Below are 24,078 nucleotides of genomic sequence, written 5' to 3'. Positions count from 1 at the left end.
TGAGGTGAGCTTTGGAGCTGATTTCTCAATTTTTGTAACCCATCCCTAATTATCTAAGCAGGTTTTTATACCTCAGTACCAGAGCTGGTGGGCATCTGACATACACAAGAGAAAAGGTGCATAAGGCATTGTCTAACGTGTGCATGGCCAATACACATCCAAATGAAGCCCATATATGAAGACATATATATATTTTTTTTTCCAAATGATTTTCACTGTTGTGTAGTGATGCTTATTTGGGTTTATCATTACAGAGATGGAGTATGATGGGTGATGATTACCAACAGCAGAAAAAGAAATAGCAATTCTTGCTTTTGCAGTGCTTTCTTGCTCTTGTAGTTCAAAGCACTTGTCAAGCACTTACACGCCCACTTTACAGCAAAGGGTTGTAACTGTTGGCTTAAGCCATCTTGATTCCATTTGTGTAGCAAGATAGATTTTCTCCAGCTGAGGACCTGCCATCGGTATTTATAGGTTGGCTGCAAACTTTAAGGTGCAAAGTTGCATGGGATAAAGAAAGAAGAAAGGGAGAATGTGAGAGGATATAAATGCAGAGGATGCAGCTTGAACAGCTCTGGGAAACATGAACTAGGAGGGGAAGTTGAAGAAAATGAGGATTAGTTTACTGTAGTGAAGAGATGACTAAGAAGAATCTGATAATCTTTAAATATTCCAAAAAGAACTTTAAGAAAGAAAGGGATAGCTCTCCTTTCTGTCTGCTATAAATGAGATGGGAATTCTGAGTTCATATCATGTTATAAAAGATATGGTTGAGTTTAAACATCAGGGAAAGCTAATGAATATTAAGAACAGGTAAACACTGGAAAATCTGTGTTTTGCCTCGGGAAGCTGAAATACCAACCAATATTATGAGTGGTTTTTAAGACCAAGCTAGAAAAACACGTATAAGGAAAGACATACGTGTAGTCAACTCTGCCTTCAGGCAGCAATATGGATCACAGGATATCCTTACAGCCCTAATTTTTAAAACCTATACCTATGAAGAATCCTTTCTGTAGGTAAATTCAGATCTGTTTCTGGAATCCAAAAAATTCTGACAATTAGATATATAATATACTTGCAGTTTTAATCAGATTGAAGTTTTACAGAAATAGTAAAAGAAACTAAAGTCCTGGTCATTTTGAAATTATAAAAAGTAAGTTTACCCTTGGTTTCTGGTGGTGTTTTACAAACTTTTCAGGGCTTGCCCTTGTAATTTATGGTGTCATCAGAATCCATCCACAAGAATACAACCTTTATTCAACCTTTATATTCATTTTCACAGAATATAAAATCTGCTGACAATCTGAAAAGACAGATGTGAAAAGCATCAGCAATAAAATAAGCCCCAACCCCTTCCTGTAGCTCATCCACCGTGGTCTGAGCAGTGCTGCTAAACTGACAATGAGATGCTGGGGCTGTGGTTAACTGCAAGAGGATGGCATTTTGCCTCACCTGACAGAGAAGTCCCTGTGGGATTGCTGGAGGACATGCATGCCACTTTGGACTGAAAGATGAAAATATTGTGTAACTTGTTTATTCTGAGTGGCTCTTCATTTGACAGGGACAAACGTGCTCCTAGCATGGAAGTATGGGTGTAGGTCTGTCAGGATAACAGAAGCACCATGCACAGAGGAAGTTCCTCTGATCATCCCAAGCATAAAATGTGAGGAATGGCAGCCTTTATGAGGGACTTCCCTGACTCCTGCCCTCCCCAGTGCTCCCAGTGCCTTCCAATAGGATCCTATAGGATCATTAATCCTATGAAAAGAGTCATTAATGCACAAATGACATAAACCATTCAGTTCACACAATACCTGACTGTAAACTGTGGCATTATCTATGAGCAGCAGGAGGATGACAATAACGACCAAAACAAATCTCAAGGCACAACACCAGTAGGCTGAGAGCCTCCACTAGAGCTGTCAGATTTCTTCCTAGCATGAAAGGGAGCTCCCCCCTCCCTGCCTGTTTAAGGCCTAAACATCACAGGGGCTGCAGAAGTTCCTGTAGGACCAGCTGTTTTGACTGAGAGCAGCAGCTGCCCAGCAGCTTTGGGGTTTTGGGGCTGTTGGGGTGCAGCAGCATCCTCCCACCAGCACGCTGTCCCAGTCGCAACCAGAGGCAAACCGCAGCCACCGAGATGAAAGGCTGCCTCCCTCTGATCTCTTCACGATGAAATCGCTCCAGTGCCACACTGTACTTTGTGTCAATACCTATTTCATTTTTCAAAATCGAAAAAGATATGAGTACTTTGTTCCCTGAATTCCTGCTTCTCGGGGTAACCTAGCAACTCCCCATGCTACGCGGCACGCAGCGGCGCGCCACCCTGCTGCACATCCATGCTGACGAGCTCGCCATGCAGCATTTCACTTGCAGATCATTTACCGAAACTTGTGGCTCTCCTCTCCCTTGGACTTCAGAAATGACAAGAGGAATGGTTTTATTCTCTTTCTTTTGGGCAGCCTTAATCATCCAGTGTTCACCGGAGCTGAATAGCTGAAGCTATTTGCATGGCATTTGTAGTTGACACCACCCTGCGAACTGATAATCACTGGAAACATGAGAATGTATTCAGGCGCACATTTCTGTGTCATTAAAAATTTGCAAGCTAAAATTGTACCTGTGAACAAACAGCCTTCTCGGAAAAAAAAAAAAAAAAAACCAACAGGGAAAGCTCGCAAGTGTGGGATGGAAACACCATGCTAGCACATGCCTGGGTTGTTCTGCAGCAGGTGAGGCATCCCCTTCTCTTCGCCCTGCCACCAAGGTGTGCACCCTCCCCAAGCACAGCCTGTCTCCTTCACTTTCCCGCTGCCAAGGGCCCTTCTCCAGATGTTGTTCCCAAAGCTGGTGGGAAGAAGAACTTAAACATCACGTAAGGGTTGAAAATTCCTGCTGGGGTCGGATGTTTGCCTGTGGTTTAGCTGCTGGCGAGCAAGAGCAAGGGCACAAAGTTCTGGGGAGAAGGATGAGAAAGTTTTGCATGCAGGTATGACATGAATCCCTGTGACAATTCTTTAATGCTACATCTTGTCCAGGAAGGGGTGGAAGAAGCCTGGGAGATGCTTTACATTTAAATAGCTGACAAACCACGGCATCGTGGTGCCCTGACTGTTCCTGGCGAGGCTGTGCTGGCCAGACCCCGGCATACTGGGGAAGATCTGGCAGCTCCATGTTATCCAAGGTGTCTTTTGAACAGGGTGGGCAGCTGAAACAAATTTATGAATCATGGTAAAGCAATCTTGTCTGAATGAATGGCTAAAAAATTTTATTCTACTTTTGTACTCAACAAATCAATGTGTGGTTTGTTTCTTAATTTTTAATTCAGTGGCATTATTTTTTTTTCTTCCTGCATTTGGGCTCATTTTATTAGTTTTTTTTTTTTTTTTGCAAATTTTTCTTTTTTGTCTCATTTTACATTTTTCCCCCAAGGGAAAAGAGGGAAAAAACAAACTACAAAAAAATAATCCAAATCAAGAGGCCATTATACTCAGATCATTGTTTGGTGAAACATCAGAAGTTTCAGTGAATTGCTCCACCAATTTTGTAGCTGGAAACAATCTTTTGAATACCCACACTGTATGTATTTGGTTAAAAAAAGAAAGCGTGTGTGGTGGAGGAAAAAGCACGAAAAAGCACCTTAAATTGTGATTGGGAAAATTACATTTTCACCCTTTTTACACAGGCAAAATTGGTTAAAAGTTTTCCTTTAAGAAAATCAGTTTAACTAGCTCTTTCCTTCCCACCCCATCTCATGGTCACTATTCAAAACCACAAGTTTATCTGAGAGCCTGTGCACATTCAACAATAAAAGTTCAGTAAATAAACATCTCCCAGCTTGACTCCCCAATGACTGTGATTTGTGCTAAATAACAAATGACCCATTTCATCAAGCCTGTTGTTACTGACTGACCGACAAGGTGGTAAATATTATAGCTAATGCAGCATACCATGGTGATCCTAGGAGGGCAACAATGCTGAAAAGCATGAGTACAATGTACAGTCTGTCTGGTAAACGGCCAAAGGGTAATGCTAGTCCTGAAATCAACTGCATAAAAAAAAAAAAAAAAGTAGGAAAAAAAGAAAAAGAAAAATATATTTGGCTTTCCAAGATCCTGAGTATTTTTGGATGTGGCAGTCCGTCTGCTGATCCTTTCAGGCAGGTTTGAAATCTAAAGTAGCACATGGCAAGAAAAGAAGCATTTGTGTGTCTGCATCACACAGGTGCAAATGGGAGCATCACTGAGCCCACCTGCGGGAGGGGGCTCCTGTCTGAGCATCACTGGGGCGCTGCTGCTTTCAAGGCAACGGGATGGGGAGTGCTGGGAGGGGAAATAGCCCTCCAAATAAAAAAATGCAGTGAATGAAGCTGCATTTTCCCAGCAGATTTTGTCTGTAACACCTACAGTTCATAGTAGTATTAGTATGAAGGATACACCATAAATATTGATCTCCCTGAGAAGCTGACTCTCTAAAAGCTGAATAAAATGTTGTTTGTGGATGTGCTCAGATACCTTCATTTCTCAGATACTGTTTTGTCTCAAAGTGGGGAATGTGTGAGAAGAATGAGAAGAAAGTGAAAAAAGGAAGTTGTAGAGGGGAGGGAAGAAAAGGGAAAGTATCTAGAAAGGTGCAAGAAATAGATAACAGTAGTGTAAAGAGAGTGTAGATGAGGGAGGAAGAGGAAATATTTGGAAAAGCAGATAGCAAAAAATCGTATGGATGGAAATCTTATGGAAGACACAAGTCTCTGTTCCTGAAAAGCATGGAGAAAGAAAAAGAAAGGCAGAACCAGAAAGAAACTGGTGATATAGGAGTAAACATGGGAATGCATGCTGAGAATAACAAACAATGAGAAATCACTGAAAGGAAAGATGGCAGAAGGAGAATGGTGTTAAAAATACATGAATGAACAGAAGATATGTACAAATCAGAGAGACTAAATTGTTAAAATGACGTGAGCTGAGAAACTGAAGAAACAGGTATGGACAGGTAAGTAGGAAGCAAAAGAAATCAAAGGAAATGAAAAGGAAAGGTATTACTTGCTAGAAAACTGGGAGCCAAAACTTGATATGAAAAGCACATGTAAATATTTTTGAAGTGAAGCTGTCACGTTTCAACATGTGCAGGTTTGATCACAACATAAAATCTGAAAAGCATTACTGGGAAAGGCTGCAGCATGGTATAACCGACGCCGTATCTGAGCATTTCCAGAGGGCATGTGGTCTAAACCAGTCATGCACAGCAACCCCATATGACACCCTGGATGGCACAGGGGTTAGCTGTATATGAAATGTTTGTCTTCCAGAGCCTGCATCAAGGCAGGGACATGCAAGCCATGATGCCGCCTTGGCATTATGCTAAAGCTCTGCTCACTTGTGGGGATACTCCTCTTTAATACAGGGAGCATGTGGCTTCACTGTCAGTAGGCACCACGGCTGAACGGGAGGTGATCTAAAGACACAAGGAAAGAAAACGTGAAGGGAGCAAATTGTAAATTGTATGAAGTAATCCAGAAACTTCATTAGGGGGGTTGTACTCATCGTTGTTACCTGTGGAGATCATTTAGGAGATATATGCTGGTAATCAAAAAAATGCTTTGTGTTACTTAGGGAGAGGTGGACAGAGAAGGTATGCAACCCACATTTCACAAAGATAATACAGATATTAAAGTAAATAACAAGAACTGTGTTTCAGCTCTCATTATTGTTCAAACCAGAGATCTTGAGATCTTCATAGCTGACATCCTAAAACATACACAGAAAGTATGAGAGGGTTATATGTGTTTCAGAGTGATAACATTGCTTGTTTTGGGATTGCTAGAAACAGCTATATCACTATTTTTTTATTATTATTTTATTTTGTGCCTGTTTTATTCTTTAGGAAAAGAGTGACTCAATTTTAGTTGAGCCACATTTTTTTTTTTTAAATATGTTTTTTCTTAATATTCACCCAGGCCTCTCTGACAATGTGAGGTACAACAAATGGGTATGTTTGGGTGTGAAACCTGTTGCAAATCCTGACGCCCAGTCACTTCTGCTTCACAATGTAAAATGGCAGGAAAGATAAGAAAACTACAGCTGTGAGTTACCAAATTACAGAGCCATTATTTTAATACCCATGATTCAGCTGTCAGAAGCTGATCTAACACATCCACATGCAAAACTTCAAATACATCAACTTTTCAGTATATACATGGGTATAATTCACCCTACTTCCAAACACAGAGAAAAGATTCGTACTGTTTTGCGATCCAGATTTGGAGGCAGAGAAGCTTGCATCAGTTTACTCTCATCTCAAGCAAAGAAGTTGGCTGAAGAAAGGTGTGCCTACCTGTCAAGGGATCATCAGTCTTTTTTCTTCCAAAAGTTTTGAAAATAGGTCATAACTGCTTCTCTCCCTAATATTGCGTTACTGTATTTTGCTGGGCAGTTAAAAAAAAAAAAAAAAAAAGGAGAAAAGGAGTATTTGCTTTGAAATTTTTCTTTCCAAGGAATTCCTCTCTTCCTAAAGTAATGCTTGAAGAGAAATAAAATGTTGGAGTTACTTACCGAGCCTTTTACAAAACACAGGGAAATAGACATTCAGTGGTAACGAGAGGAAAGAAATTGAGTATTTTGTGCAGGCACTGGAAGCAATTCACCTTTGGTGCTGAAAACCCACCCCTGACAAGGTCGGGAGAAGCAGGTCTGCTTGGCGAGGTGCCCACAGGGGCTCCTGGCAGAGGTGCCACTGCCCCCTCCCGTGCAGGGGCCGGAGGCTGTCTGAGTTTTTTTAAGACATTCTTTTTTTATTCAATATTATTATTCTGCCTTGTTTTTCTCCTGTCCTGTGTTGTGTATCCCCTTCATGGATCCTTTGCCCTTCTGCTCCAAGTCCTGCCGGTCCATCTTTCTTAAACTCCCTCCTGTACATCCATCGCTCCCTGCCCGGTTTTGTGGTGTTTCATTGGAACTGAAGGCAGAGTGCAGTCTCTCCTTCTGCAATTCAGAATGAAACAAATCCAAACGAAACGCACGTGGTTCACATGAAGCTAGCCTACTTCACAATTTGCAGAGCTATATGTAGGTACCCACAGATAAGCACTTCCGTGACAGCCCTGGGCCGGGTGGAATAGGTCGGGCTTCATGAGACAGGGAGAGAGCTTCATCTACAGCTTCTTACGTACAAAGTGAGACAGAAACGGCCTCAAGTTCCCTCTACATACACACTAGTTTGGAACTAACCCAGTTGTAGAGGCCTTTTTGGCCCCTGGGGAGAAGTAGCTCCCCTCCAAGGTCCACTTCACAAGGCTGCTGCCAAGTTAACAGCAAGCCTTCTCCTCCCAGCCCTCTCTTTTTCCTCCTTCTACAAAGAAAAGAAACCTCACCTTCAAACAAGCCCTGCACATCTTCAGGTTCCTTAGGTTGGCTTTCGTGACCTGGGCTGGCTTGCGTGCGCTTACAGAAAGCTTCCTAAAGCAATAACGTAGCAGTCCTGTGGTTCCCTCTCCTACTGCCCAGGCACCTGTTCGCTGTCCCACCTCGCACGGTCATTTTGGGGAAAGAAAACAGATGTCTGTAGAACCTGCGTTTATTGAACTGCTGCTGGTATTGCAGAACATGGCATGCGCTTCCATCACACAGGATTTACTCTAAAAACAGAAACTCGGAACAGCAAACAGTGCTGATCTGAGTCTTACCATTAAACAACTTCCAGTCTGCTACATCTCTTCACTCCGAGTGCTTAAACAGCTAACGCACAGCTTCTACATTGCGACAGAAGTTTACTTTGGATGTGCAGGCGTACTGAGATATGTGTTAATAGGACTTACAGTTATTAGATTTTGCAATAGTTTTTCAGTCGTTTGTGGACTGGAATATACTGTCAGAAACAATGTAATGTGGAAGTGATGAATCTTGACATTTAAATATTTGTCTTGAAGAAGAAATGTCAAGAATGTATGCAGCCATCTGGGCTTTTGCGCTCAAGTATTAGTGATTAGTGCTGATCAAAAGGAAAATTTATATCTACAAAATATTTAAAAGTTATTTTAATTGTAAAATATATTCCAGTTTTATTTTAAAAATCTGTTCTTTTCCACAAATATGTTGTTATTATACATTTAACACTGTGGCCACGTTAGAGAAAAACTCTCTTTTTTTTTCAGAGAAAAATTCTTCCCTCAGAGGGCGGTGAGGCCCAGGCCCAGGCTGCCCAGAGGAGCTGTGGCTGCCCCATCCCTGGCAGTGCCCAAGGCCAGGCTGGATGGGGCTGGGGGCAGCCTGGGCTGCTGGGAGGTGTCCCTGCCCATGGCAGGGGGTTGGATTTAGATGGTCTTTAAGGTGCCTTCCAACCCATACCATTCTGTGATATGGTTTTATGAGTCACAGCATCCGGCCTTTCAGAGAGTCCAGTGCAGGTGCTACTTTGCATGCTATAACATTTTCTTTTCACTTCATGTCATGACTACAGCAATGTTCCTCAAAGAAGAGCCGTCAGGGCTGGTGCCAACACCAAACAGTCTGGAGCAGTGGCACATCATCGATCTTTTGTCATCAAAAAATATGAGGGGGGTTCCTACATACTCAGGTGCCAACTGCAGGTGAATTAAATATTCAGGACTGTCATATTTTCACATACAGATAGGTTTGCTATAGCTTTCATTTCATTCCAGAATACTATGAGAATATACATAAAACGATAGCAAATGTTATAAGCCAGGCTTTGCATGCGTCTTATAGGTAAGGTCAGGTCATCAGCTTTTTTTCAAACAAGAACTATTAAATTCAGAATCCTTCATGTGATCCTATGCACATTTTAAAATATTTCATACAGGTTCACTTGTTAATCTGAAGTTTATGCTGTGAAATGCTCGCTGTTGGGCTCATTTTCCCAATTGCATCCAAACTCTTTGGCCAATTGCAGCTGAATCCATCAGAAAGAATCAATAATAAAAAATTCCCCCAAGATTTAGGGAAACAGCTGGCCTTGTGGTGGTGTGGGTTTCTGTTACTGCCTTCAAGGCTGCAGCATGTGCTGAGTTGTTCCCAGAAACTGGAGAAACAAAGATGAAAAGTGCTGCAAATGCTGCAGCCACAAGAGAGCTTAGTTTGGTGCTCCTATCTCAGCAAATGCCAGAAACTTTAACGTGGGACACAAATCCATTGAAAACAAGCTCCACCAGAAGTGTTTGCAGGTCTCTGTTGATGCTCTTGTCATTTGCCTCACCTACTGTGTGCTATTTTACAAAATACACTTATGAAGCCCTTGCACCACGCTGACCCAAGCCTGCGCCTAAGTTTGTGGCTATTTCCTAAGTCAGTAGGAATGTTTGGATCCAAAAATGTGCAGGTACAATCTCTTGCAAGCACAAAACATTGAAATCACAAAAAATGTGCCTACAAATGAGCTCTAGATTATATTATTTTCCATTTGAAAGCAGTAAAGTCACAATTAACTGTGGAGACAATTCTGCAAGCGCTGTTTCTGATGGCAGATTGTGTTTAAAAGCCTCCCGTTTCTACAGGTGCGTATGCCAAGTCGTGGGAAGAGAAAGACAGAGAGAGAGAGATTAACTATTAGGTGCCTATGATCACTGTTACTAAACTGCACTTTGAAGTGCTGATGCCTGTTCTGCATTTACCTCCTTTATGTGCTTCATGCAGAAGCCAGCAGGCGCAGTGTGACGGTGGAGTCTCCTGCAGGGCTGTGTGTGGGCATAGTGCAGGAAAACCTACCTGTTGGACTGCGGTAATGGAGAGAAACTTGGGGTGATTCATGCAGGTTGGCACCGATATTCTGTGGAGTAATGAAGTTAAAGCCCCAAGCTTGCACCTCCTGTGCTAATGTGTTGGCTTCAGCGAAACCAAGTTTCCAGCCTTCGTGTTGAGATCAGCATATGCCATTGCAAGAGCAACAGAACTTAAGAAAAGATACTATAAAAGGCATCAGAATAATGCAACTTCTTTGTTGTGCTGTGGCTTCCTTGTACCTGTTTTATCACAGTGTGTCTTGACCATCTATGGCAGAAGCAGTCTCAAAATACCTGCAAATATTCATAAATTGAGAGTACGTTTATTAAAAGTGGTGGTCCAAATAAAATGATCCATGAAAAACAAAGCAAACTGCCCTGGTAAAGCATTGCCTCCAGCTCCTTTTTCCTGTGGGACAAGTGACATGCATTTTAAGAACATGTTTCATTGGCTGTGTACCCTGAGCATCTCCCATCCAGCAGAATAGACTGCAGATTCAGGGATGTGATATCACCTGTTCCTGCCTTCTGTATTCACAAAGGGAACCGTGAAGATGGAGAGCAAACTTAAACTGTGGCTCCTTCGTTGTGCTACAGCCTTATCATTTAAGTACCACAAGCATTTTATTTATGAGCTGTAAAAATCTGATCTTACACATTCACCAGCCTTCAGGACTGCTATGGGGAGAAGTGGACAACCACACAAAGCTATGTAACAAATCTTGTTAAAATGCAGGGATTATATTCAGGTTCTTAATTCTATTACAGCATGGACAATGACTATATTTGTGTTAGTTTCACAATTTGAGGTTAAATAAATCAGTGAATGGAAATCTGGGTGGCAACAGAAAGAGATACTACAGATGGTGATGTAGGCACACAAATGCCAGGCAAATGTTTCTTAAGAAAAATGTAAAACACATTTTCCTTGCCTTCCCATGACTTCCTTCTAATCTGGAGTCTACACAGAGGTTTGAGTCATTTCTGCCTTTCTCTGACCCTTTAATTCAGCGCTTGGTTTGGAGGCTCAGGAGATATATTTATTTATCTCTATGTCTGACTCTCACAAAATGTTCTTTAAGTGGAGAGTAGCTGGAAAGCTCCAGCACACTTGTTCTGTTTCTTGCTGTATTAATATGTCTCACTGTCCCAGAGCTGCCATTTGCAATGATTACCAGATTGAATGACATACAGTATCTTCTCCATCAGCGCCACCACAGGGTTTTCCCTGCTGATTTGATTAACCTATCATACTGCTAGTAAATTAAAACAAAAAGCTCTCCTAGACAATAATGCAGCTTGAGTTGCAGGCCTTCACCCATTGTGCCATCCATCTGCTGTTTGTGGGGCCACCTTCCCTAAAGGGAGATGGAGTGCTGAGGCTGAATCTGCCACCTGCAACCCTGCTCAGAAAGTCCCCCTCTCACTCCACGCTCTGAAATCATCCTACTGGGACTCAGAAAAAGACTATAGGAAAACCAAAGTAAGGATTATGTGATTAACTGGTTTGGCTTTCTGAGGGATAATCTTTGTAGGTAAGTGGTGGGGCATCAGGATGCACAGAGCAGGGGAGCAGGAATATTAGAGTTTATTTGTTGTTGTTGTTTCTGGCTGCCTGTGACTGTGTAAGACACTTGGCTGCCTTACAGGTGTGAACATGTGGTTACATCTTCACCGATGAAAATGCAACCTAACTGCGTATTGAAGTGAACTGAAGTAAATCCTTCACGTGCAACTTGATGAGCTGGTGTGGCTGGATATCTAAGAGCAGTTACCTGGAACAGGGCTGCTCTCAAGAGGAGACTTTAATATGCTTGTATTTCATGAAATTTTGTAAATTCTCATCATGAATCCTCCAAGGCTGAGGATCTTGTTTCTGTAAATCTTTGCATGAGCTGGACCCGTGGAGAGGGGTAGCTTTGAAATAGGGATTTTTTTCACTCAAATGAAACTGAATTTTGAATCTTGTGATGACTAAATTTGCCCACTGTTCTGTCCACTAGAATGACATCAGAACTGACTCTAGCAAGCCTCTGTCAGACCATTTCCTTAAAACCTTAGTAATTATTTAGGCGGCTAAATATATTGAAGAGAGATATTAAACTTTGTTTAAATAGTTAATTTTATTAAAATGGCATAATTTAATGAGCCACATTTAAGATATCATTATTTATATGTCATCCAAGTCCATTCAGAATCACAAAATAAGTTTGTAGCTTGGAAATATCTTGGTAAAAAATCAAATTAAATACTATTTTGCAATGAGATACTCATTGAAGATTATGCAAATATGAAGAAGTAGGATGCAGAGAAGTCCTCATTTCTTGGCATAGCATCTTCATTTGTTCACCAGACCTATTAAAAACTAAGAAATTCCCCCAGAGGCAAATTTTGTTTCCTCTTCCCACCCTCTGTAATTTGAGAAAATTTACTGGATTACTTAGATCACCAGCATGATCCGTTATGTCAAAATCCTATTTTGTGAATTCATACACATTAGATTAGCAACAACTGGTTTTAGTCTTCGAAGTCAGCTAAATTATGAATCTACATACCAAGTGAAAAACATCTCTTCACTGAGTGCTTATCATCTTCTGTGAAGAAAATTAAGGCTCCTGCCGCAGGGCTGTTACACTGGCTGCATCTAGGCTGAAAGTCAAAACACCCTGTGGTGTTAGCGGAGTCTGACCTTCTGAGTCTGTTCTACATGGATTTAGCATCAAGAAATCAAGTAGAAGTGTAGAGGTAACACCTAAGTGCTGTACACCTCATTTTGTTCAAGCAGCCAGGCTGGCTGCTGGGACAGGGTGTCCCCTTCGAGCCCTCCCTTGGCACAGCTAGCAGGGCACCAGAGGCCTGGCAGCACCGGTCCTGTGAGGGCTGATCTGTCCCATCAGAGCCACTTTCTGGCTTTAGTTACCACCATGCACAGCCTGGGTGTGCAGGTAGGCACCGATTTCACCCTGTCTGTAGTGCAGCATCGACACAACCTCGTGTCACCTTCACTCCTGCACTGTGAGGGTGACGGAGCACTGGCACAGGTTGCCCGGAGAGGCTGCGGAGTCTCCTTACCTGGAGATATGCAAAACCCGCCTGGATGCCATCCTGTGCAGTGTGTTTTAGGTGACCCTGCTGGGCAGCGTGGTTGCACCAGATGATATTCAGAGGTCCCTTCCAACCTCGGCCATCTTGTGATTCTGAGTCACGTCGCATGCAGAGGCCTGCGGCCTGCTCGTGAGTGGATTCGGGGCTGGACTCCTGAGAAACCCGTGATTGTCCATTTGGCCAAAAAAGCCACTCTTTTTCATTTAGTTTCCACGCTGTAAATACACAAAACAGGGAGTTTTATCATAAATTAATAGTTTGCTGATGTGATTACTTCTGCCCATTGGAAAGCAGGTAAGGTTCCCTTTTCCTGCATCATATACACAGATATTAAATCAGCAATCTTTCAGTTGTTGAGAAATCCTCACGTTAAAGCTTCTTAAAAGCTTTCTCAGAAAAAAATCATCTCAAAATAAAGGATTGTAATGGCTTTTTATGGTACCTGTTCTGGTACTCGGAGGGAAGCAGTATAGTATTATAGTATTATCTGAGCAGTCTGACAGAGTGGTATGATCTATCACACTTGATTATACCTGGTGCAAATAACAATGATTTTTTTTGCTTCAATTTAAATTATTACTTACAATGCAGATACCAGAAAACTACATTAAAATAAATAAATAAATAAATAAATAAATAAATAAATAAATAAATCTCTGACAGAATAAAATGCTGTTATGTTGTTGTTGAAAAGTGATGTCAGTGTCTGAATGAAGAGTATAGAAAGCATTTCTGTTCATATGTGAGTGATATATGTTTATTTAATTTAATTTATATTACTCAGGGTCAATACAGCCCTGAATTTAGAAGCCTTTTGCTGAGCTGATCAGAAGATACTGAGTTTTCATCCCATTTTACCTGACAACCCCACCCACATGTATTTTTATATAATACTCTGCAGAATCATAGTCTATCTTTTGGTCACTGCTCTAATTCAAGCATGTTCAAGCTCTAATTATGCATGTCCCAGGAAAACTTTGCTAACTTGCGTCTGTGCATATGAATCAAATGATTGAATGCTGTTCATTGGTGGGTAAGTGAACTGATACAACTGAAGAAAAAGAAAGATAAAAAGTCATAAAATGTCTAAATGAATTTTGCATCAATTTTCTTCCAGTGTATGGTAGGATGGGACACAAACTCTAGAAAATAGAATAAACATAATTGTTCTAGTAATTTGCTGTGACATTTACTAATAAATCTTTCTAGGAGCTGGAGAGAGATGACCATACTCTTCTGTGGAGCATAATATGTATGTCTGTGTAAACCTGGGCTATTAGTAAGGTTCAGCTGCAGAGAAATCTGTCTCAGAGATGGTTTAGAAGGAAATATGCCTGATCTCATCTCTTCTTTCTTTCTTTCTTTCTTTCTTTCTTTCTTTCTTTCTTTCTTTCTTTCTTTCTTTCTTTCTTTCTTTCTTTCTTTCTTTCTTTCTTTCTTTTTCATTCTTTCTTTCTTTCAAGAGATCTAAAGGAAGAGTTTTAAAAGAAAATGTTTCATTTTGCATTTTATTTAGGCTATAAATTCAAAATCCAGGCCTTCTTTACCCTTGTGGTAGAAGACTCCTCTGCTGACTGGAAAATTCATACTGCTGTCAGATGAGGAGCACAAATGGAGCCTGATTAATTGACAGAAAGAATGGTCTTTACTTACACTATTTAAAACTTTTTGTTTGCTTGCTTTTATGTTAACGGTTATTTAATGTGAGTGCCTCAGAAACAATGCCAATGGTCTTTGTTAAGATTAATCATTCTCTTCCTTCTGAATTACTTGTTGACATGCTAACAGACTACACCTCTGAAGCCTCTGGTGAGCCCTTCAGAAGAAGCAGGGAATCAGGAGCTTCTCAAATCTTCATTTGAGTTGGGGATGAGAGAGGGGAACAAGAAGGAAAGCAAGCATCAGTTTTTATCAAACGACATTGGAGGTCTTCTGTATCTATCTTTAAGTAGGAAGTAAAGTACAGGTCCAAGGATTCTTTTAGGTTCCCTCTTTGGGACCAAAATAATTAGATGTTTTAGAGGGGTAGTTTCAGATTGCAAGTGGTTTGAAAAGTACAAGGTGCTTGTATAGGTTTTACTGAAAGAAAGAAAAAAAAAAGTGTATTTTTTATCACCACTGAATGTCTCTCCAAAGAAAAATGAAAATAAGATGGAGAATAAGGTAAAGTTTTGTTTCTTGTAGCTGCCATGAATATTCAGGAAGTGAAACAGTCGCAACTCAGAAAATTATTCTGTTTTCAACTGTTTTCAACAGCAGCTTAAGAAAGCCATTTTTCCATTAAAACTGTCAGTTTTGTAACACAGCCATGATTTCAAGCACAGCAATGAAATAATCTAGTTGAAATCAAAGATGGATTACATATGTTTATGTTTATGTTTACATATTCTTAACCCTTAACAGTAAATCTGGTTGTAGGGCTTTTTTCTAGAACATCAGAAAGGAAACCACAGCAATGATGCCAAAATCAACAAAGTGAGCTGCCTCAAGAAGAGCGATTTTCTTTAGGTCTCCTGGTGAAAATCAGAATTCTTTCTTACAGCCAGCTTCCAGTTCCCATGTCAATTTCTGGTCTGGATATAGGAAATGTACGATGATATTCTTTGATTTCTATTATGAAGAAAGATAGTCTTCATAGTCATAACAGTCAGTATGGATCACTCTGTGAGTACTCCTCATGAATAAGCTGTAGATATTTTTTCTTACACTTCACCCACTTATAGGCAAATTATTTATCACTTACATTAAGTCTCCATCACAGTCGTCTAATACAATGATTTAATGTTTTTTATAGGAGTGGGAATTATCCTGATTCAATCACCATGGGTTCCTTCTTAGAAGGGAATGGCTAAACTTTCTACCTTGTTCTCCATTTGTACTGATACAGTAGATTTTATTTATTTATTTATTTATTTATTTATGTATTTATTATTTAATGAAGGACTTTGAATTAGTCATTGGGGGGGGAGGGGAAGAGGAGGGAGGCTAGTGTTGAGAAAATGTCTTACAAAATTTGTTGACATGATTTATTTAAAAGGAAGCTTAACACCACGGTGAACAAACAGCAGGTTGAGCGATGAAATCACAATACATATATAAAATGTAGATGATAAAGATGATAACTAGTCTCTCAGTTCAAGAGCTGAGACGTCTACTTTCCAGAAGCAGTGACTGTCCCGTGAGTAGCCTGCTTCTAGTTCATTCTCCTGGCAATTATCTTTACATAACACACTGACCTACCTCTAGGGTTCATCCTCTGGGATGTGGGTGGCAAGGAGGCCTATCTCGCACAGCTTTTAGGTGTCAATCCAGCGTGTCACTGCAGTCATTATCTTGGTCAAATGAGAAGCTTGCATAACATCGATTTAAAGCTCAAACTGGGGAGACCGACTATATTTATAAATTTTCCAGGTGAAGGCCACAGCTACAAACTTGCCATCTGATCTGGGGGTATTTTGAAGCCTTTATGGGAACACGTTGCCTGAAGTCAGTGGGTGCAGGTCTGACCCTAAAGTCCTGGTGTGAGAGTAACAAGTTGCCCCCATGCCTGCAGCTTAATTAGCGATGTTGTTCTTTTGGGCAAAATTCAGAGCATGAGCAGGCTCCTGCCCTACCTGCAGTGCATTTAACCAGACAGGGAAATCACCCTCCCTCTCCCCCCTGCTGAAGGCTGGCTAGGACACAAGCAGCACCTACGCTCACACTGAGCTGGATCTTGGCATTATGCAGGCTGGGGATTTTTCTCATTTATTTTTCAAGCCTCTAACATGTTCTTCCCTCTCAGAGACGTTTGCTCTTTCATTAGCATATATGAAATATCCTGTGATAGTTAAAACAAATATCCATTTACAGTTTTTACACAGAATTATTTCTCTCCTACCAAATCATTTCAGAAATTAAATTACATTTCATCAAGACTTCAGGGCCCAAGACTTCAATGCTTCTTAACTAGCAGTTTTAGTCCTATGAGAGGGAATTGAGATTTTGAAAAGAAGCTGGAAAAAGGAGGATTATGTCTTATGCACCTTAAAAAATTATGTGTTCTTGGATGAAAAAAGCATGATTGTATAATACCATTCATTTTGATTTGAAAAAAGGACCGTCTGGGTATCTTCAGAATGGAAGATTCCCTTCTCCAGGTTGCACAAAAAAATGGATTTTTTAGCATGTGAAAAGTTACAGTCTCATTAACCTGCAGATGTGCCTAACTTTGGGGAGAAGCAGAGGGCTTAGAGAGGGACGTGCTCACCAGGAAAGTACAGTGACCCGAAACAAAATTCAAGTGGGAGTTTTGCAAACTGAAGCTGCTCATAGATGTACCAGATGGATACAGCAAGCTTTACGGGTCTACCCAGAGAGATTTTTGATGCTCCACCAGAGGAAGTCAAAAAAAAAAAAGGGCAAGCACAATTCAGCTTGTCTCAAAGACAAAAAGTCTCAAATATCATATAATGAGTTGGATGTCATTTAAATACTTCCCTAGACAGAAGCTGTGAGATGGCAACGAACGTTTCTAGCATTAGCTTAGTTTCAGTATAGAAAGTTTATGAATAGCAGCCATGAACAGGGAGGTAGAGGGATGTTTAAGGGGTGTGTGTTAAAGGAAGGAAAAGGAGCTTCTGTACAGGGCTAAGTGTGCAATGCTGAACCGAAATGACCCTGCAGCTATAAATATACAAATATATATACATTATATATATATATATATATATAACCCTGCAGCTATAAATATATAAGTATATATAAAGTTAAATGGGGCTACCTGAAGAATGTGCTTGAGTTGTTAGAGCGTGAGACACCTGTTGTCTGAGAGGTTTCTGTGCTTTCACAGGAGATAAATTCCTCAAGGACTCCATGGCTAAAGCAAAGCAATCGCACATGTGTGTCATTTACTCTGAAAAAATATCACAAGCATTGATGGTTGCTTGACCTTCATCGGTCTGTTTAATTAATCAGTGGAGAAACAGCTGATTGAAAAGCTAATGTCATACACGGTGGGGATACAAAATCATTTGTTTCTTCATTTATTTACAGTAGGGGATTTCTCTAAAGATGAGCTTATTGGGCTGCACTTCTGGGCTCATCCATGGCTGAGAAGTGCCAGAAGATTGACTTAGAGTTTTTGAGAGAATACCTGCTTTTTTGAGAGACTGGAGGAAGTGCAGACATCTTCAATGCAGGATGGCATGTCTGGATCAGAACTGAGATAACAACACTTACTGTTCAGAAGAAATCCTCTGGCTATCAAAACACCACAATTTGAACAATGCTGAAGGATTTCTGTGAATAATGGACAATGAACAGTTCTGCTGCTACGGCCTTGATATGTTTTTGTCACTGAACTATAACTATATACTGATAACACCATCACAACTACAGTTTTTATAAACGGATGCACAAAACGTGTCCAGCAGAAAATAACGAGCTAGTGTTGGGTAGGAAACTCTCGGACACAAACTGTGGTGTTTGGTGAAGACTGTAGGACTGGATATGATTGCCATTTAAAAACTGTTATAAACTGAAATGAGGAAGTGGAAAATCATCGAGCACCTGGGCAGTCCAGGAACGCCTGATACGTGCTGTGTAACACACGTGCCTCTGTTGTGAATGCAGAGGACGCTGCTCAATTGCAGGTGCTGGGCTGGGGAGTCTTGTCCTGTGTGAGCTTCTGGTTTTGTGCTTCTTCTCTTTGGGGTCCACCTACACAGTGGTTCCAGACAGACACTGTAAATACAACTCTCCATTACTAATATAATTTATCTTATAGTTAAAAATTAACTATTCAGTGGCATTTAGGTGCAAAACACCTTAAATTTTCTATTTCAAAAGAGTAACCTGAAATTGCTAAGGTGTTTTCAGTCTTATTTTATTTACATTTTAGTCTTATTATTTTTCAGTCTTATTATTTGCAATTTTTTTCAGTCTTATTATTTACATTTATATACTCCATGCATCCATCATAGAGCATAGATGCACACAAGCTAGTTTTGAATGGGTTTTCCTGATAAATTAGCCTGCAGACAGCTCTGCTCTACCTGATGCTGCCATCAGATGTAGCATCCTGCTGTGTAACAAAGCCATTTTTTCCTCTTGCCCAGAAACAAAAACCTGGAAATTATAGATGAAAAGTATTCATATATTCAGGCTTCTGCTCATCACTTGGTGTTGCGCCATGCAGCTCCTAATCTTTACTCTCTTTCAAGCAAGCTCAACACGTTTCCTCACTATGCAGCTTCCAGCTGCAAGCACACTTTGTGGGTGCTTTTTGTGACCTAGCTGGGACGTGCCAGGCTATACTAATCCCAAATACTTTCCTTCCTACAAGCAGGGGAAAAAAATGTCTTCAAGGATGTAATATGCTATCAGCTTACATGACCACCTCAAGCAGTTAGTTCAGAGGGAGTTTAAACTACATTTCCATGTGATTATTTCTTACATAATTTAGATTTTTTTTTTCCCCTGTATTTGTAGGGATCACTAGCACTTGTACTTTCAGAAGGCACTCTAGGAAGTTAGTGAGGGCAAAAACCTCCAATTTTTTGGTCACCTCTAGAAGATTTACATGTGAGTGTAATGAGAATGAGTGACAAACTTGGTCATGGGGCCATTCGTGCAGAGACACTTTTAGAAGCAGATAAAATTTAGATTTCGCTTGTTATAGCGAGATGAGGAGAAAGTAGCTCATTAGAGACGTAGATCTAAAAATAGAGCAGAATGAAAGAAAAGATGAGCCGAGCTTTCAGAACCCAGGAAATGAAGTTATATGCTTGGGTCATGCCTCAGACTGGATGGCTGGAATAAGTGGGGTTTGGGAGTAGACTGTCAGGGCAAATGTAGCTTCTGCAACCAAAAGGAAAGGTGCTGCATTTAGAAGTAGAGCTTTTGTAACTTAGCATGATGAAATTTCCAGAAATCTGATCTTGAGTCCTAGTGTAATATTCCTAGAGATCTGGGGCATGCTTGTGGCAACTCAGATTTTAGGTAAGGCTGGAAAATTTATGAGTGAAAGAAAGGCAGAGAGAGGTTAAGATGTTCATGCATATACAGTCCTTTTCTCTACAAATGTTTATAGCTTTATTAGTAGCACTATACCCACAACATTGCTGAATAATTTGTGGAACTCTTTTTGGCCAGAATATGTTTTGTAAAAAATTGCTTTAAAGTCACCAAAATATTATTATGGCTGCAGAGATGTTTTAAATATTTACTTGTTTTAAATTGGGCTCATTTTTTAACACAGTTTTAATTAGCCCCATTCCTTAAAGCAGGAGATCTTTGCTGATGCAGACCTGTGATAAAGAATAAGGCTGGTAAGTTGAGCAAATTTTCCACTGAGCCATACATACAGAACCCTTTTCAAGAACTCTTTCCATTTGTGACTTTATCAAGTCATATGTTCACATGCTGGCTACAGCTTGTGGTCCTAGACAAGCAAGAAAAATGTCTGTAATTCTGTCTCACCCAGCACAGTTTGGGACCCCACCACTGGGCGCCTGCTGTGTCCAAGCAATAAACCTGCTCTTCAGTCCACTGAGTTGGGTGTGAATATTGGGGTTGCACAGCAGGCCACCCTTACCACTTGTTCAGCCTTCACTGCTGGTCATTGATCAGCCCTGGGTCCTGATGGCAGTCCCAAATTAGGGGCTCTTGGTGTGATTTTAAAAGCCCCTTAAAAAAGCTGATGCCTAGAAAACTTTGGTAGATTTTTTTTTTTTACAAATATTTCTATTTATACTTTATGTGTCTTCAGTTATTTATTTCTCCGCTTTATTATTCTGAATGTTGAAAAAAAAAAAAGGCTTCTTAAGAGACCTAGTCGTGCTGCTCAATCCCTATCTAAAACCTGGTGCCAGCTGCAGCACTTTCTAATCTTGGAAACAGACTGAATGTTAACTGATTTTTGCCTCCTCTGCATATGTACCACCTTACATATTTGTGCTGTAAATATCTATGCAAGGTAAATAAGCAATTACAGTTAGGACTGGAATAGTCTTTGCCTCCATGCAAGGTTCTTAAGTAGAATAATATTAATAGCCTTACTTAAATAGCCAAAGAAGGAATGATTTTCATTCACGATCTGGTGATAGGTTGGAAAAAAAAAATCATTATTTTGATAAAAATGTTTTAAATAAATAATTTTAATAAATATGTCTGCTGTTAAAAAAAATGAAAGCAGGAGCTACACCACCAAATATATATTGTATATATTTTTGTTTGTTTGTTTGTTTGTTTTCCCAAGAACGACATTTGGCATATCTGTTTCTTTTTCAATACAAACTATTTTGGTGGAAAATTAGTGTATTAACAACAGAGGGAAGTTTCTGTTTTGGTTTGGAGGCTGTGTCTTTCTGAGAACATGTTCTGAGGGAAAATCACTGATGAGGTGTTTTGGGACAACTTACTGTGAATTAGCGACTCTCTCCTATTCTGACAGTGTAATGGCTGTCATAGAAACCAGTTGCCATATTGCAATTTTGATAAATAAAAATGTGATTTTTAAAAACGTGCTTTTTAGTGAAAGCAATCATCCTAGTCATAGAAGATGTTCACCCTGATCTCTGTATTGGCTCTCTGGGGCAATACTTCTCTCCTGTCTGGTGGTATCATCCGCTGAGTGCTTGTTGTGAAAGCAGTCATAACCGTGTCCTCACCATCCAAAAATCTTCTCCTCTCTTCTCTCCTGTTCTTTCTCTCTGATGTACACACACTTACATGTGTCTACGATAAATGTACAAAATCCAAATAAGCATAGGCTAATGTAATTGTTGGCTCCTGAGACAGCTGTGGCTTAAATGGAGCTCAAGCAATAAAGCAGCCTTGCAAAGCTGCCATGGAAATGTGCCAGGCAAGGCACAATTATTGCTCAATGTCCTTGCCACAGTGAAGAGGCAAGGGCAATCTGGAAGAGGAAATAGTGAGAAAGTTTGAGCTGACCGACATATTGCCTAATGAAATAAATGCATGTTCAAGCAGATTGAAATAGTTATGGAATTGATACAACTGATATAAATACGGGTGGTGAAGCTTTTGGCTTCTGTAAAAACAATGAAGCTCCAAGTCTGCGGCAAGCATGTGCCTTACATTTAATGCACTGAATGTAGACAACTGATGCTTTCCAAATACAGACTGCCAAGTGCACAAAGAGCAAAGTTTAGTCAAAGTTCACGCTCAGGTCATACACGCAGTGCAGCCATCAATCTGGACAACCTCTCAGTAACCTCCACATACTTCCAGATTAGATCTGGGATCCTTTGTGTCCTGATTAGAAAATGCAACAGTTAATTTGTTTTAAATAGGAAATTAAACAGTCATGTAAAGTGTTATATGAGGGTCATAAAATGGTTCTCAAGGTGCATTGATGAGGTCTGTTTGGGATTTTGACTCAACATTTTGCTGCAGCCAAGAGAAAGAGGAGCAGAATGACTGGAGAAAGTAATTGCAAACTTTTCTTTATATGAAAAGTCAGAAGAGAAAATATCTCAAGCAAGTGCTAAATTGGCAGACTACAGTATGAAGATTTTTAAATGGTTTAATTCTTCGAGTCTCCATCCTTCTCTCACAGACCACGCAGAACTTGCGTGCCTCTTGCACTGCAAAAACCATGCTGCCTGCTGGAGGCCTGCAGGAGCACTGCAGGATGAGGATGCTGGCAGAAAATTGCTAAAAAGTTCCTTAAAACGAAACACATCAAAAAAAAGAGGAGCTGTAAGAAAGTGGAATGTGTCCTCAACCTAGCACTGGGAGCAGGGTGATAGTACTGGTGCTGAAGAGGCACCACTGCGTCTGTCAGTGATTTTTTATTTTTATTTATTTGTTTGTTTTTGAATCTCTGTGTTCTGAAACCAAAGGCGCTTAGATGTTGGAGAAGAGTCAGCACTGGGTGACTGGGGACAGCAAGAAGAGGGGAAGAGGCAGAAGGTCACACACGGCCCAAAATCATGAGGGACATGGGACCTGCACCTTGGAGAGGCAGAGGAGACTACTTTCAAAATAAAGACAAGAACTAATAATGTTATAATTTCCTACCTCTTTCCTTCCTTGGTCAGTGAAGTTACTGACATGGTTCCTACATGCTACATCCCTCATCATTCAGAAAACAAACAGGAAAAGAGATCTAACGTGTAAAATTCAATTTTAGAAGGAACAGAATAGATTTGAATCCAGGCTGTTTCATTTAAGAAAGATGAGATTTATAACTGTTGAAATATTAACCTTGAAAATCTTGATTTATGAGTGATAATGGAAGCACCGACAAGACCCTTTTGTGTACTCACTAGTGCTGCAACTCCTGATATATGCAAAGCTGATGAGATAAAAGAAAACTAATAAAGGAAAAATAAAGGAAGACAAACTGTTTTAATCTGTTTTAATATCAAATAACTCCAAAGACCCGATTACATGTTTTCCAGAACTAAAATCACTGAAAATCAGTGTAGGTTTACCTACAAAAGACAGTGAACTAGGAGCAGATGTTAAGATGAAACAAAAACAAGTCAGTTGCTGATAATAGGTATTGAGCAAGCCTCTGAAGATGTGGTGATTTGATTCAGGGAGGCACCCAGAAGTTTGAAAGTCTTCAAATCTCTCTAACATAGAAGTTGTTTTTTTCTCTGGAGATTTCTCTCAGTAATAGTGTGCAGTTGGATTCCAATGCGAGTTTTTCTCTTTTCTTTTCTTTTCTTTTCTTTTCTTTTCTTTTCTTTTCTTTTCTTTTCTTTTCTTTTCTTTTCTTTTCTTTTCTTTTCTTTTCTTTTCTTTTCTTTTCTTAGTACTCTCCTTCAGATGATGGAAACATCAACCAGATCAGTAAAATTAGAAACAAAACCATTTCAGTGATTTTAAAAATAAATACAATTTGTCATTTTAGAGTAAGCATTAAACAGTTTTTCTCACTGCATTCAAATCAATAATCACAGCACTAGGAAAATAAGACAAAGTATTTTACTATTCTTCAGTATGGTATTTTGGTGTTAACTGTGTAGTCAGTTCTAACATTTCTCAGGTAAAACACAACACCAAGTAATACTCCATCAGGTGTTTCCAGGGATGAGTACCATAGTATGAGTATGAGTACCATAGTATGATCTGAACAGGACACCTTTATTAAAACAACAGCAAGTATGCACACTCTAGACAGGGAAACTGATATTTCTGAATTCTGTGACCTACAGCATGCTAGCAAGTTACTGTAGACATGATGCTGTATAGGACATGGATGTGACTTTTGTTGTGATTTC

At 40.1% G+C, this 24,078-nt stretch overlaps 1 long non-coding RNA gene across 1 annotated transcript in view; it reads left to right on the top strand.

Moving 5' to 3' along the window:
• LOC310889938 overlaps positions 1–24,078 on the top strand; it is a 38,375-nt gene that overhangs the window by 2,270 nt on the left and 12,027 nt on the right. The gene's annotated exons all lie outside the window — the stretch shown is intronic.

The sequence above is a fragment of the Anser anser genome, assembly GCF_964211835.1.
Source record: "Anser anser genome assembly, chromosome: Z".
In the NCBI taxonomy this organism is placed as follows: Eukaryota; Metazoa; Chordata; class Aves; order Anseriformes; family Anatidae; genus Anser; species Anser anser.
This window is presented reverse-complemented; position numbering and strand designations above follow the sequence as displayed.